Raw genomic sequence first — 12,011 nt, 5'->3', positions numbered from 1 at the left:
GCACCATAATGGCTTACTTAAACAAGTTCAAATTCAATGAAATGAAATATGGCACAATTCAGTCATCAGTGAAACATCAGAGATCAACTGTAATAAAGATTATGACTCAACGTTTTATGTTTGATTGCTGATGGCTTTCCAGCCCCACTCCCCCTTTCTCTTTTGCCCCACGTTTGCACAAGCCCAGAAGAAAGTCCAGGTGATCCCTCCTTTCGTGCCAGCAGGGAAGTTCAAACCATCAAAATCTCAGGGAACCCTCACCCCTACCCCATGCCCTAATCACAATAAAACCAAATAAAACCACTAGCCTCTTCCTTCATTCAAGTTAAATGGACCTGCTTGGGAGCCTGCCCTGCTTGCCCCAGAAAGCCTCACGATGGAATGGCTTTTTCATTCCATCCTGGCACATGTATGACATCATCAGCCTAGACTTCAAAACCAATCTGAGGCAAAGAATTGATTCCATCCTCCTCAGGGCAACCACAAAACAGAGATTCTATCAATTAATAACTAATATAAAATGTACCATCCCATTTCTGATGAAAGCCAACTCCACCTCCAGAAGTAATTGACTTCTAGTCACAAAGGGGGATTTTTGCCACTGTATCCATGAGGGAAGAAGACATTTTAGAAGCTTATATAACATGTCACATACCTCCCCCACTCCCACTTAGCTACAGATTAATTTCCCCTTAAATATATTTGCAAAAGCTTACTTTTCTAGCCAGGCAGAAAAGAATGCAACATTCAAAGTCATCATCTGTACAGAAATCCTGATAAAGAGTTTTAAAGAACTGCAATGTCACAGCTAGCCTGGTATTGTTAATCCTTGAAAAGGAGAGTCAGCGTTGCCCAAGAAAGCTTTGTTAATACTATAACCATCACACACTTGGCCAACAACAACAACAAAAAGTAGCCGTAGTAGGATTGAAATCCTGAGTCGGTTTTATAGAAATGAAGGGTCTGTAAGAGGTTATACAGTGGAAAATGATATTGACAAATGCCATGGCAACCAAAACTGCTTGTCGCCTTGTGAAAATTAAAATCTTCCTGATGGTCAGGCATTTGGTGTGTGTCTGTAAATGAGTGTATGAATAAAAGCTTCCCTCGAAATAAAAGCCATTCCCAGGCTGCTAACACTGTTCAGGAAAGGGGGAACTTCGATTCTGGAAATGGCTGTTTTCCAGTCTAATCCTACACAGAAGATATCAATTTCAGCTTCCGATGAAAACAGAAAGGAGAAATCTGTATTTATGTGAGCATGTGGTGTGGAAAGGCACCTCCAGAACCAGCCACTGCACCGCCCGCCCATCAGCCACGCTGTGCTCCCAGGCAGGGCTCTTCAGAGATACTGTTATTTCCACACAACGAGATTTCGCTTTCTCCCTTTGCCAAACACTGATCACAGCCCTCACTCACAGAGTTCTTTCTGGGTCTAACTTCCATTCATTCTTCGCCCTGGTTTCAGTGCTTCTCATTTTTCTGGAGACTGTTTTCCTTCTACCTTATTGGTAGATTTGATGATGGTTCCACATCCTGTCAGCTTTGAGATAAGTCTTCAGCTCTTTAATCCAGCCTTGTCCATGGGTTTATAAACTCAGAAATATTTCCATTCCATCACTATGTTCACCCTGACATTAGTCCCTCTTGAACATAAGTGCTCCTCTCTCTCTCTCTCTCTCTTAGAGTCACTGCGCTTTGCTATTCCCATGTGGAAGGAATTCTAATGGAAGGCTTCTTTCTCCCTCTGCTTCTCCCCTCCCCCCCCACACGTGAGACTTCTCAGGATCCACATTCTCAACAAAGCAGAAAGCACTACAATAACTTGAACACGTCCTATGAGCTGTCCACTGGATGAACCCCTCTGACCCCCATTCAGCCCTACAGGTTGTCATCCCCCTTCTCCATATGAGGAAACTGAGGCTGAGAATCAGAGGGGAACCCTTGCAGTTCTAGTGCTCTTCGCAGCTGAGATCCCCAGCTTAACTCTTAGCTGCCCCCAGCACTCCTGCAGCCTCAGGCTGCCACAGCTCCCCATCATCAGGCCTGGAGATCAAGGGCGGGGTCACAGGGGGCCAGGCCACTCCCTCCATCCCTCCCACCTTGAAAAGTGCTAATAACACCATGAAAGTATCCAATGGCCCTTTCTGGGAGTCCAGCCTGAGGTCCACCAACCAACCCCATCTTCCAAGAAGACCAAGTACACGAAACAAACAAACCAGTGCCCCTTTGGCTCTCTGTCTCCTTCTCTCAGGGGTCCAGCTCATGTCCCGCTAAACCAGAGGTATATAGGCCTGTGCTAAGTCCTGAGCAGTGGGAATCTTCTTCAGTATTTCTCCTGGTATTCCCTCCCAAATTTTCCCCTTGCAAGGAGGTTGCACAGTTACACAGAGAAGCAAGCGTTTGAACACCGGCAGAAGAAATCAAGTTTGAACTCTGAACTTTGCACATGTGCAACAATAAAATTAAAAATATAGAGGACAGGTGATGAAAAAAGAAAAAGAAGAAAAATGCACATTTAAGAAGACCCACAAAATGGGAGTGCTTCTGTAAGCCTTGGGTTTTCTTAAAAGTGACATGCAACTGTTTCTTGCAATTTTATTTCTCTTATCATTTTCTCTCTCCAACCTCTTACAGATGTGCCTTTCACAGAAAACACATTTGGTGATGGGTACTGAATTGGAACACTCTACTTGTGATAAACCTGTCCTGCCGAGTTTATATAAAAGGAGAGGAGAGGGGAGAAAAAACTCAAGTAAGAGAAAATACCATAATTGAGACAATAATAATTCTTCTTCTTACTTTTGCCGTTAAAAACATTTTAACATTTTAAGGGATGAATACATAGCCTCCCAGCCTCTGCTATTCAATAATACAATTCATTACGAGGGAGCAGAGAGAAATCTCCGTGGCATTAAGAACACCGAGCAAGGGGGAAATGAAGGCCGGTGTTACAAGCCCTATGGCCAAATTCAGAAATGAATGATAATTAGATTGCAGTTCAAAATGCGCAGGCGATCCAGACACACATTTTGAATCCCATCCACATCTGCAGAAGGAAGAGGTAGACGACGCCTGGAATGCTGTCTTTCAAAAGTATTAATGGTGCACTATAAATTTCGTCCACGTATTGATAATTCAGTCCCGATTAAACGCCGGTGCTGATAGCAACCCACATTTCGGCACAGCGGGCCCTCGCAAATTTATTTTCCCTTTGTTAAATCCCGTTTACTTAATAGTTTGTTGAGACATCGACTGAAGCTGCGCGGGGGTGAAAATCCATTTCTACGTCTGATCAGATACAGGGTTTTCTAAACGGCAGCGCCGCGTTCCACTGACACGCGGGCATCTTCCCGGCTTCCCGGAGCTGCAGATTACGTTTAGTTCCCAATAGGCGACCAGAGAGAGAACCCCCCCCTTTCTCCTCCGAGTGCTTCCCCAAACGCAAATGGTGGCGAGGGCAGCAGATGGCAGCGGCCTGGGCGCTGCAGGATGGGGGCTGGCAGTGGCACCGTCTGAGTAGGACGGGCACCGCGGTCCCGAGGGGGCGCGGTGGGAACCCGGGCTGTGTTCTCTTGCAGGCGCCGCCATCGGGAGGAGACGGCGCCCTCGGGGCAAAGGCCTAGCGCCCAGAGAGCGCCCCGTTTTAGGCACAGTTTTGCTGAAGAAATAAAAGACACGGAGCGCCCCCGGGTCTGCGCCCTGTGGTTCAGGGGGAACCCAGGACACCCGGGAGGGGAGGTGGAGGCGCGCGGCGGTGCCAGGGGTCTTCGCAATCACCCTCTGTGGGGCGGGGCGGGCTGGGGGCGCGGGCACCCGCGCAGTGACAGCTCCGGGGCACCAGAGGGCGCCATGCGCACAGCTTGCTTGCGCCGCGAGCCGGGCACCGGCGGGGAGTTGGGGGCCTCCGGGAGGGCAGGGACAGGAGCGAGTCTTCACCTGCCCGCCCGCCCGCCCGAACAGCCGCCCCTCCCCCACCCCCCCGGTAGCGCGCGGCCCCGGGCCTCCCTCTGCAGCCCACAGGGAGGGGCCTGCCCTTCTCGGAAACATCCGATCAGATAACATCTGATGACAACCCAGCAAAACGCAAATGAAGGAGGGGGAAGCATCCATAACACCTACGGGAGCTCAAGCAAATGTCATTTTTAAACTGCTGAGGATGAGCAATTGCCGTCAGACCCTATCCTGCCGCACCTCACAAATCCCTTAGAGCTGGCTGTGTCCTGAGGTAGACCCCAACTCCGAGATGCAAGGTGCCACACACCACGGGGGCGTCCTGTCGGGATGCACAGAACTGCATCACAATCATCCAAATAGCGCCTATTTGCCATTGTTGCTCTGAGTACTTTCACATCAATCATTTTATTTAATCCTCAAAACAATCCCACGAGGCATCCTTAGCCTCACTTCACAGATGCGGAAACTGCAGCTCAGAAGGGGTATAGAATCTGTCCAAGTTCATACAAAAACCATGTTCTTTTCACCGTCCACACCGCCTCCCTGATAGGGAACACAGCTGGCCAAATGACTGCTTACACACCCCTTCAAGCCAGCAAGAAATACTGGAGCTAAAAGTATGCATATGAGTTCATAAAGATAACCCTGGCTCTAATCCTTTTTCACTTTGGAAATAACCCCCAAACCTTCCTCCGGTGTCCTCTGAATGCTGTACCTCAGCCTCGCTGAAGAAGGCCTTCCCCACTTGAGTTAGGAAGTGATTGCACACACCAGGAGCCACAGTGGCCCCAGACACCCAGAGTCTTTTAGACTCTCAGGCATGGGTTCTTGCCAGCATTTGCAAGATCTGCTTTCCGTGCACAGAGGAATGGAAAAGCATCCAGTAAGTGGTCCAGAGGTATCACCAAGCACACTGGTATGAGCTGCTGATGCCAGGGTCCTACCTCCTTCCAGAAGCCTGTGTCAGCTCCTTCAGCCCACATTAGCTTCTCCTGCCTGTGAGCTCCCCCCAGCACTTAATGCAGGAGCCATCCTGTAGCGACTTGCTTGTTTCCATCTCCTGTTCTCTGATTCTCTCGTGTGTGTCCGTCTCCCCAGAGAGCTGGTGAGAACCATGGGAGCAGAGGCCATGTCAGCACTGAACATGTAGCAGCTCTCGGGGACTTGTGAAATTGAATTATGGCTGCATCTCTGCTTACAACATCTATCACTTTCCACCAATTAAACAAGGTGCCCCTGTTTGCTTTTTCTTCTAGTTTTGGGGTTTGTTTATTTGAAACAGTGAGGCCTGCTGACAGGTAGAGCTTATAACAAGACAACAGTAATTGTGAAAATGTGAATTATTTCCTTTGCACAATGCAATGTTCATCGTGTCCTCTCTTCTTGTTTGGATCCCTGTTTCACCTTTCTTTTACACCTGTATTTTGATAACAGGTACTTATCTATGCTATAGAAAGCCAAATACAAATGAATATTAATAGGAAACACTACTGTCTGGCAAATTCCCATCTTCTCTACCATTTGCCAGAACGTGCTTAGAGTGTTGTGTAGCAATCAGATGCGCTGGGCTGGCTCTCTCTCCCTCTCACTCATAATGCAGTACCCAAACTGGCTGTTACTGATAAGGAATGGAAAGATGGGCAGTGAAGAGGAGGAAGCAAGGATCGATAAGGAAACATGAAGAAAAAGGTGGAATGGGGGGAGGTGTTGGAAACTGGGAAAGCAACGAGGCAGTATGTATATTACAGAACCCAATAACTGGAGAGATGAAGTGTTATGCACTGAATATTTGTGTCCCTCCCCGCAAATTCATATGTCAAAATCCTAACCCCCAATGTGATGGTATTTGGAGGTGGGGCCTTTAGGAGGTGCCCAGGTCACAAAGGTGGAGCCCTCATGAATTGGGTTAGTGCCCTTATAAAAGAAACCTCAGAGAGCTCTCTCATCCCTTCTACCACGTGAGGACACAGTGAGAAGACAGCAGTCTATGAACCAGGAAGCAGGCTCTCACCAGACACTGAATCTATTGCTGCCTTGATCTTGGACTTCCCAGCCTCCAGAACCGTGAGAAATAAGTTTCTACTGTTTAATTTCTGTTTTGTTATAGCAGCCCAAACTAAGACACAGAGGAAGGCCTAAAGAGTTGAGACTTCTTGCTAGACCAGGTATGCCACCCAAGCAGTTCCTTCCAAAACGCACACATTTGCAGAAGCTTCAGAGTTTCCAGATCCACCCCACCATGCTGCCTCAGCTTGAACATGAGTTCCTCAGGCTAGCGAGGTGCTTTGGGTAGAAAAGGACAAAGAGAATCTCATTCAGGCTACGTTCTAGTTAATGATCCCCAGTGGCTGCTAACATCACAAAGAGCGAGATGACTGGACATCGTGCATCTCCTGACAGAAGCACATGGCACCGTCTCTGAAGAAGTCTTGCCAAAAGGCAAACGAGAACCTGATCAAACACTGATCCAACTACTAATTTACAGGAAATACAAAGGACAGAGGAGCATGTTAAAAGACATCACAGGGATGCAATCAGCAAGATCCAGACTCTGGGAAGCTCCACAGAACAAATGATCTCATTTCTTCAACAAATAAATTGGAGAGAGAGAAGGAGAGAGGATATAGGGAAACCTGTAGATAAAAAAGCTTAAATACATATCAAGCAATTGCAATGTGTAGATCTTATTTAGATCCTGATTCTAACAAAACATATAACTAAAAAAAAATCCTACAGCATCTAAGAGATAATTGGAAATTTTAATCTCATGGGATAGCTTATGGTATTAAAGAATTATTATTAATTATTTTACATGTGGTAATGGTGTTGTGTCTATGATTGGGTTTTTTTAAGGCTCCTGTGCTTGATCTAGAGATACATACCCAAGTATTTACAGATGAAATGATAATATCAGAGGTCTGCTTCAAAATGTTCTAGGGGTGAATATTTACAACAGCATTATTCATAATAGACAAAAAGTGGAAACAACCCAAATGCCCATCAGGTAGTGAACGGATAAACAAAATGTGATATATCCATACAATGGAATACTACTCAGCAATAAAAAATGTACGAACTGCAGGTATATGCTACAGCTTCAAAAACATTATGCCAAGTGTATGAAGTTAGAAGCAAAAGCTGCATATTGTATGATTCCATTCATATAAAATGTCCCGAAAAGGCAAATCTATATAGAGAGAAAGCAGACTGGTCATTGCAGGGGGCTCAGGGTGAGAGAGTTCAGGAAAATGAGCACAAGGAATATCTATGGGGGTGATAAAAAATGTTCTAAAACTGGATGTTGTGATTGATATTTGTACAACTCTGTATATTTACTAAAAGCCATTGAGTTTTACACTTAAAGTGGGTAAATTTTATAGTTTGCAAATTATGCCTCAATAAAGCTGTTTTGCTTTTAGTGCTCCAGGGGATGGGAGGAAGAAGGAGTGGGTGGGAATTAAATGGAACAAGATTGGCCATGATAATTGCTTAAGCTGGGTGATTGGTATATGGGGTTTATTAAGGTATCGTCTTTAACTTTGCATATGTTTGAGAACTTCCACAGTAAAAAATAATTAAAAAGTGAGAGGAGGAGTTTGGAAGTTGAAAGTCATCAGGAACTAAGGCTTCTCTGGGACCTGCTACTCTCGCCATTTCTCTTTCTCATGTGTCACATCATCTCTCATGGTGTCTCTGCTCTCTTGCCTATGCCCCACAAATGACCAACTGACCAAGCCTCTCAACATTCTTCTCTAGTCCAAATCCCAGAGGGCACTGTCTGCATGGTCTGGCTGATTCCCAAGGCCACTCTTAGGCCAAGCCCTTGGTGCCAGCCTCGGTAGGGACCACTCTTGGGTCAGGCATCCATTTCTGGTCCAAATAGCCAAGAAAGAAAGGAAAAGAAGGGAAGGAAGGACGGGAGGGAAGGAGGAAGGGAGAGAGAAAGAAGAAAGAAAGAAAGAAGGAAGGCAGGCAGGAGGAAGGAACGGGGAAAGAAAGAAAGAAAGAGAGAGAGAGAGAAAGAAAGAAAGAAAGAAAGGAAGGAAGGAAGGAAGAAAGGAGGGAGGGAGGAAAGGGAAGGGAAGGAAGGAAGGAAGGAAGAAAAGTGCACACACACACACTGATATGTATATATCTGAGGAGAGGGCTGTGGAATAGGCTCTTTGTGTTAGAAGTGAAAGTTGAGTCAGACACTAGCATGTCCCGTGTAGCCCCCACTCCTGTTGCCCACAGAACATAACAGAATGTGTTACCTTTCCGGAACTGCCCCTCCTGGATGTGGCTCTAGCAGTTGAGTCTGAGACCCAGAGCACGGCCTGTCAAACAAGAATGAACAAAAGTGATGGGATGGACCCCAGCCTAGCACTGGATGGCAAAGGTTAAAGAACAAGTCAAACTCTTCTGAAGGGCCCATGAACGTAAGAGTGAACCTAAAGAAAGCCAAGGGATCCCCAGCAACCTATAGTGGTCATTAATTCAGCTTGCCTGGCACCCTTCCTCAGCACCTTTTCCCTGGTAACCTACTCTCAAAGTTTTCTCCCAAAAGTCCTTGACCATAAAGATGATAAGAGAGGTCTAAGAAGAAAGAAAGAAAGAGAGAGAGAGAGGGAGGGATGAAGAGAGAGAGAGAGAGGAAGAAAAGAAAGAAAGAAAGAAAGAAAGAAAGAAAGAAAGAAAGAAAGAAAGAAAGAAAGAAAGAAAGAAAGAAAGAAAGAAAGAAGAGAGAGAGAGAGAGAGAGGGAGGGAGGGAGGGAGGGAGGGAGGGAGGGAGGGAGGAAGGAAGGAAGGAAGGAAGGAAGGGAGGGAAAGAGATAAAGAAAGAAGGAGGGAGGGAGGAAAAAAAAACTTCTCTGCCTTCTTGTGGTGGGGCAAGTAAGTGATGGTGAGTGGTCTGTTAGCAGCAGGTCACTCCTGCCGCCTTTGAAGTGGTTGATTATAAACATTTCCTTGGCTATTACCCCATGAGCATACCTACAACCACCCACAGAAACGGCATGTTGCCTTGGGCAGGGAAGGTGCTACATTTGAGCAAAGAAAGCTATTCAGCCTCCAAGCCCCATTGGCTTGTCCCACTTGAACACACCACAGGCAAAGTAGGACTCTCCTCCTGCCGCAGTTACACTTCAGCTGCCACTCCAGCTCTTTGGCTGGGTCAATGCCAGGGGTAAACTCATGATGCCAAACAGATGCCCAAGACTGACACGATGAATTCCAACTAACTGACCCCTTTTTCCTCTGCCTGTGAGCCCCAAAGGAGCATTTCTCTGATGGTACCCCAGTCTAGCCAAAGCTGTTTCACAAGCTCCACCTCTTAGGCAGCTACTGCTCACCATGGCGGGTGTGTAGAGCCAGCACTCAACCCAGCTCAGTCTTCAGAAAGGACATTCTGCTTCAAAACAGACCAAACCCAGGTACATTAAGGACGAATCTGCATGCACTGAAGTGCTCTTTGCCCAACTCCTAATCTCCACTCTCTGGATCCCAGCTTCCCCCTCACATGTCCCCACAGCTCCACTGGCACAGATGAGCAAACTCTCTCAAAGGAAATCATGTCTCCATCAAGAAATAAAATATCAGGGTGAGAGAGGTTTTCCCTAAGAACGTTCCCCCTCCTCTACCATTTACTTTTCCTTCGGCTGCTGCTTTTTTAGGTCACTGGCTCTCTAAGTCTACTCATTTCATCCATTAGTTCTTCACCCTCATTCAAACCACTGCCTGGCATTGGAACATAACTTCACTCTCAATTGAGCTTTTACCTTACTCTCCACTGGTCTGCTTTTTCATAGCTTCTGGCTGGTATAATAGAAAGCAATGGATTCTCTTCCCCATTTACCAGCCACAGAAGCACTTCCCAGTGATTCTACATCCACCAGCAAGCCTCCCATCACAGAAAGCTCCTTGACCTGAGATGCCATGAGAATTTGCCCACTTGGCCCTTATTCCTTCTCCTTTTTACTGCTGGCAGGGCTTAGCACAACTTCTCAGCTATAGAATTACTATCCAAGGGAAAATGACTCCTTCCAGACACAATCAAGGCTCTGGATCAATTCCGGTGGTTTGTTGATCACCCACACTGGTCCTAGTCCATGAAGCCAGAGCATAACCAAGCTGCAAGGGAGGATGCTGAGCTCAGTGCTGGCCAGGAGCCACCTTCTAGGGCAGGAGCTATTAACCAAGGATCCCTAGACTCCAGACTGCATGGACTGCCTTCATAGGTCATGAACCCCCTACAACTGGGTTCGGATTGGTGTGTATGTGTGTGTGTGTGTGTGTGTGTGTGTCCGTGTACATGCATTTTTTGGTGGACAGGGTCCCTAGCTTTCATTAGTTTCTTTCATTAGTTTCAGGGGTCCCTTATTCAGAAGCAAAAAAGTTCAGCATCACTGTACTCAAAGAAACACTAAGCTTGGTCAGCAGTGCTCCCCACCCCACTGTGGAAAAGATTAAAGAGCCAGAGTACAGGGCTAGGTGTGATGAAACAGAGAATGGAAGTTTGGGACCCTTTTCTCCAGAGCCATACAGCCCAGTCCCAGCCACCAATTCTGATCTAAATCCTGATTCCAGGGTTCAGATACCGGAAGGATCCAACAATCTTGCCCAAGGCTCACTCGATCTGAATCTAACTCTTTACTCATAGACAGGGGTGCGTGTTGAAAACACAGTAATGGAAACTGAATCATTGGGACCACATTTATACACCCCTGTCCTTCCTATGGGCCAGTCCTCTCATTAAAAGGATGAAACTGAGCCCTGAGAAGGGAAATGGCCTTCGTACTATCATACAGGAAAACTGTGACTGACACAGGCTAGAAGCCAGGTTCTCTGACACCCCATATTGCCACATAGCACCTATCGGTTTCATCCGTCCTCTCCCTTCACCCTAGGCCCCTATGGAAGATGGAAGCCTATCATTAGTAAGAGATACTGATCAGGTTATTTTGAGTAAGGCTTCTAAAATGTTGATCCCAGAATAATCAGGGCCAGCATCCCAGTGGGAGAGGGAAAGCCAAAGAAATCCACCACAGGCTGACTTACTTCATTCTGACCAAATGTGAGCATTCGTTAGGAAAGAATATGAAAGAGTTAAGTACGGCAATAACCACAAGAGGCCTGTAGATAGTTTAGAAAACATCTTACTGAAAATCTAGGGCAATGTGCACCAAGAATCCAAAACATCAGAGACTTTGAAAGAACTATCTTTGAGCAACTAAGTAGCCAAGTAAGAGAGAGATGAGCAGTATGATAAAATCTTCTTCAACTGGAAAGGTGGCTCAAGCAAAGGGAACAAAGACGCTCCCCAAAAGTGGTGGAGCAGAGGCAAACTACAACTCTGGGGGACCAAAGGAACTGAAGACGAACCACGCAAGGTACCTGAAAGCCAAAGTTAAGAGCCTCTTGAGGTCTAATCTAAGAATGCCAGCAAGACAATCAGTGGGGACAACTGACAGTTGGGATAACAGCCATGCTTGGGAGGCCAAGAAGTGAACAAATACCAAGCAGGGTATCACTGGGATGTCTGCTCCCCAGTTCCCACTGGAAGTGTCCAAGTCATGAGACCACATAGTGGCAAATGCTGTGGATGTCCAAGGCCCGCAGAATGGCCTAAATGTGCACCCTTCACTAGGATTCAGGGGCAAAGTGTCTCCATGAAACTAGGCCAGAAGGTGCAGTCTGTCCTCACCAACGGCCCCCACAACAAGGCTGCCACGTTGCCAGTACAAGTTCCATTGATAAGGGTCCTAAAGAGATCCCGGGTCACGGGCTGGGCAACACATAATTTTATAACAAAGGAGGAGCTCAATGACCGTTTGGAAAACAGTTTACACAAGATGAATTCATGCCTGGCCGATCTATCAGAAATGTTTAAGCAGTAAAAACATGCATGGATAAAAAAAGGGAATGTGAAAACGGAAGATTTTGACAGAGTTCCAAACCACCATGGGAGTCAGGGTACCGTCGTATCATGGATGAGCGATGGGCACAGGGACAGGAAACAGGGATAAACCTGATTTTCTCTGAGAAGAGAAGTCTAGACACCATGGCCTCCCCCCAAA

The sequence above is a fragment of the Eschrichtius robustus genome, chromosome X (genome assembly GCF_028021215.1).
Source record: "Eschrichtius robustus isolate mEscRob2 chromosome X, mEscRob2.pri, whole genome shotgun sequence".
NCBI lineage: Eukaryota > Metazoa > Chordata > Mammalia > Artiodactyla > Eschrichtiidae > Eschrichtius > Eschrichtius robustus.
This window is presented reverse-complemented; position numbering follows the sequence as displayed.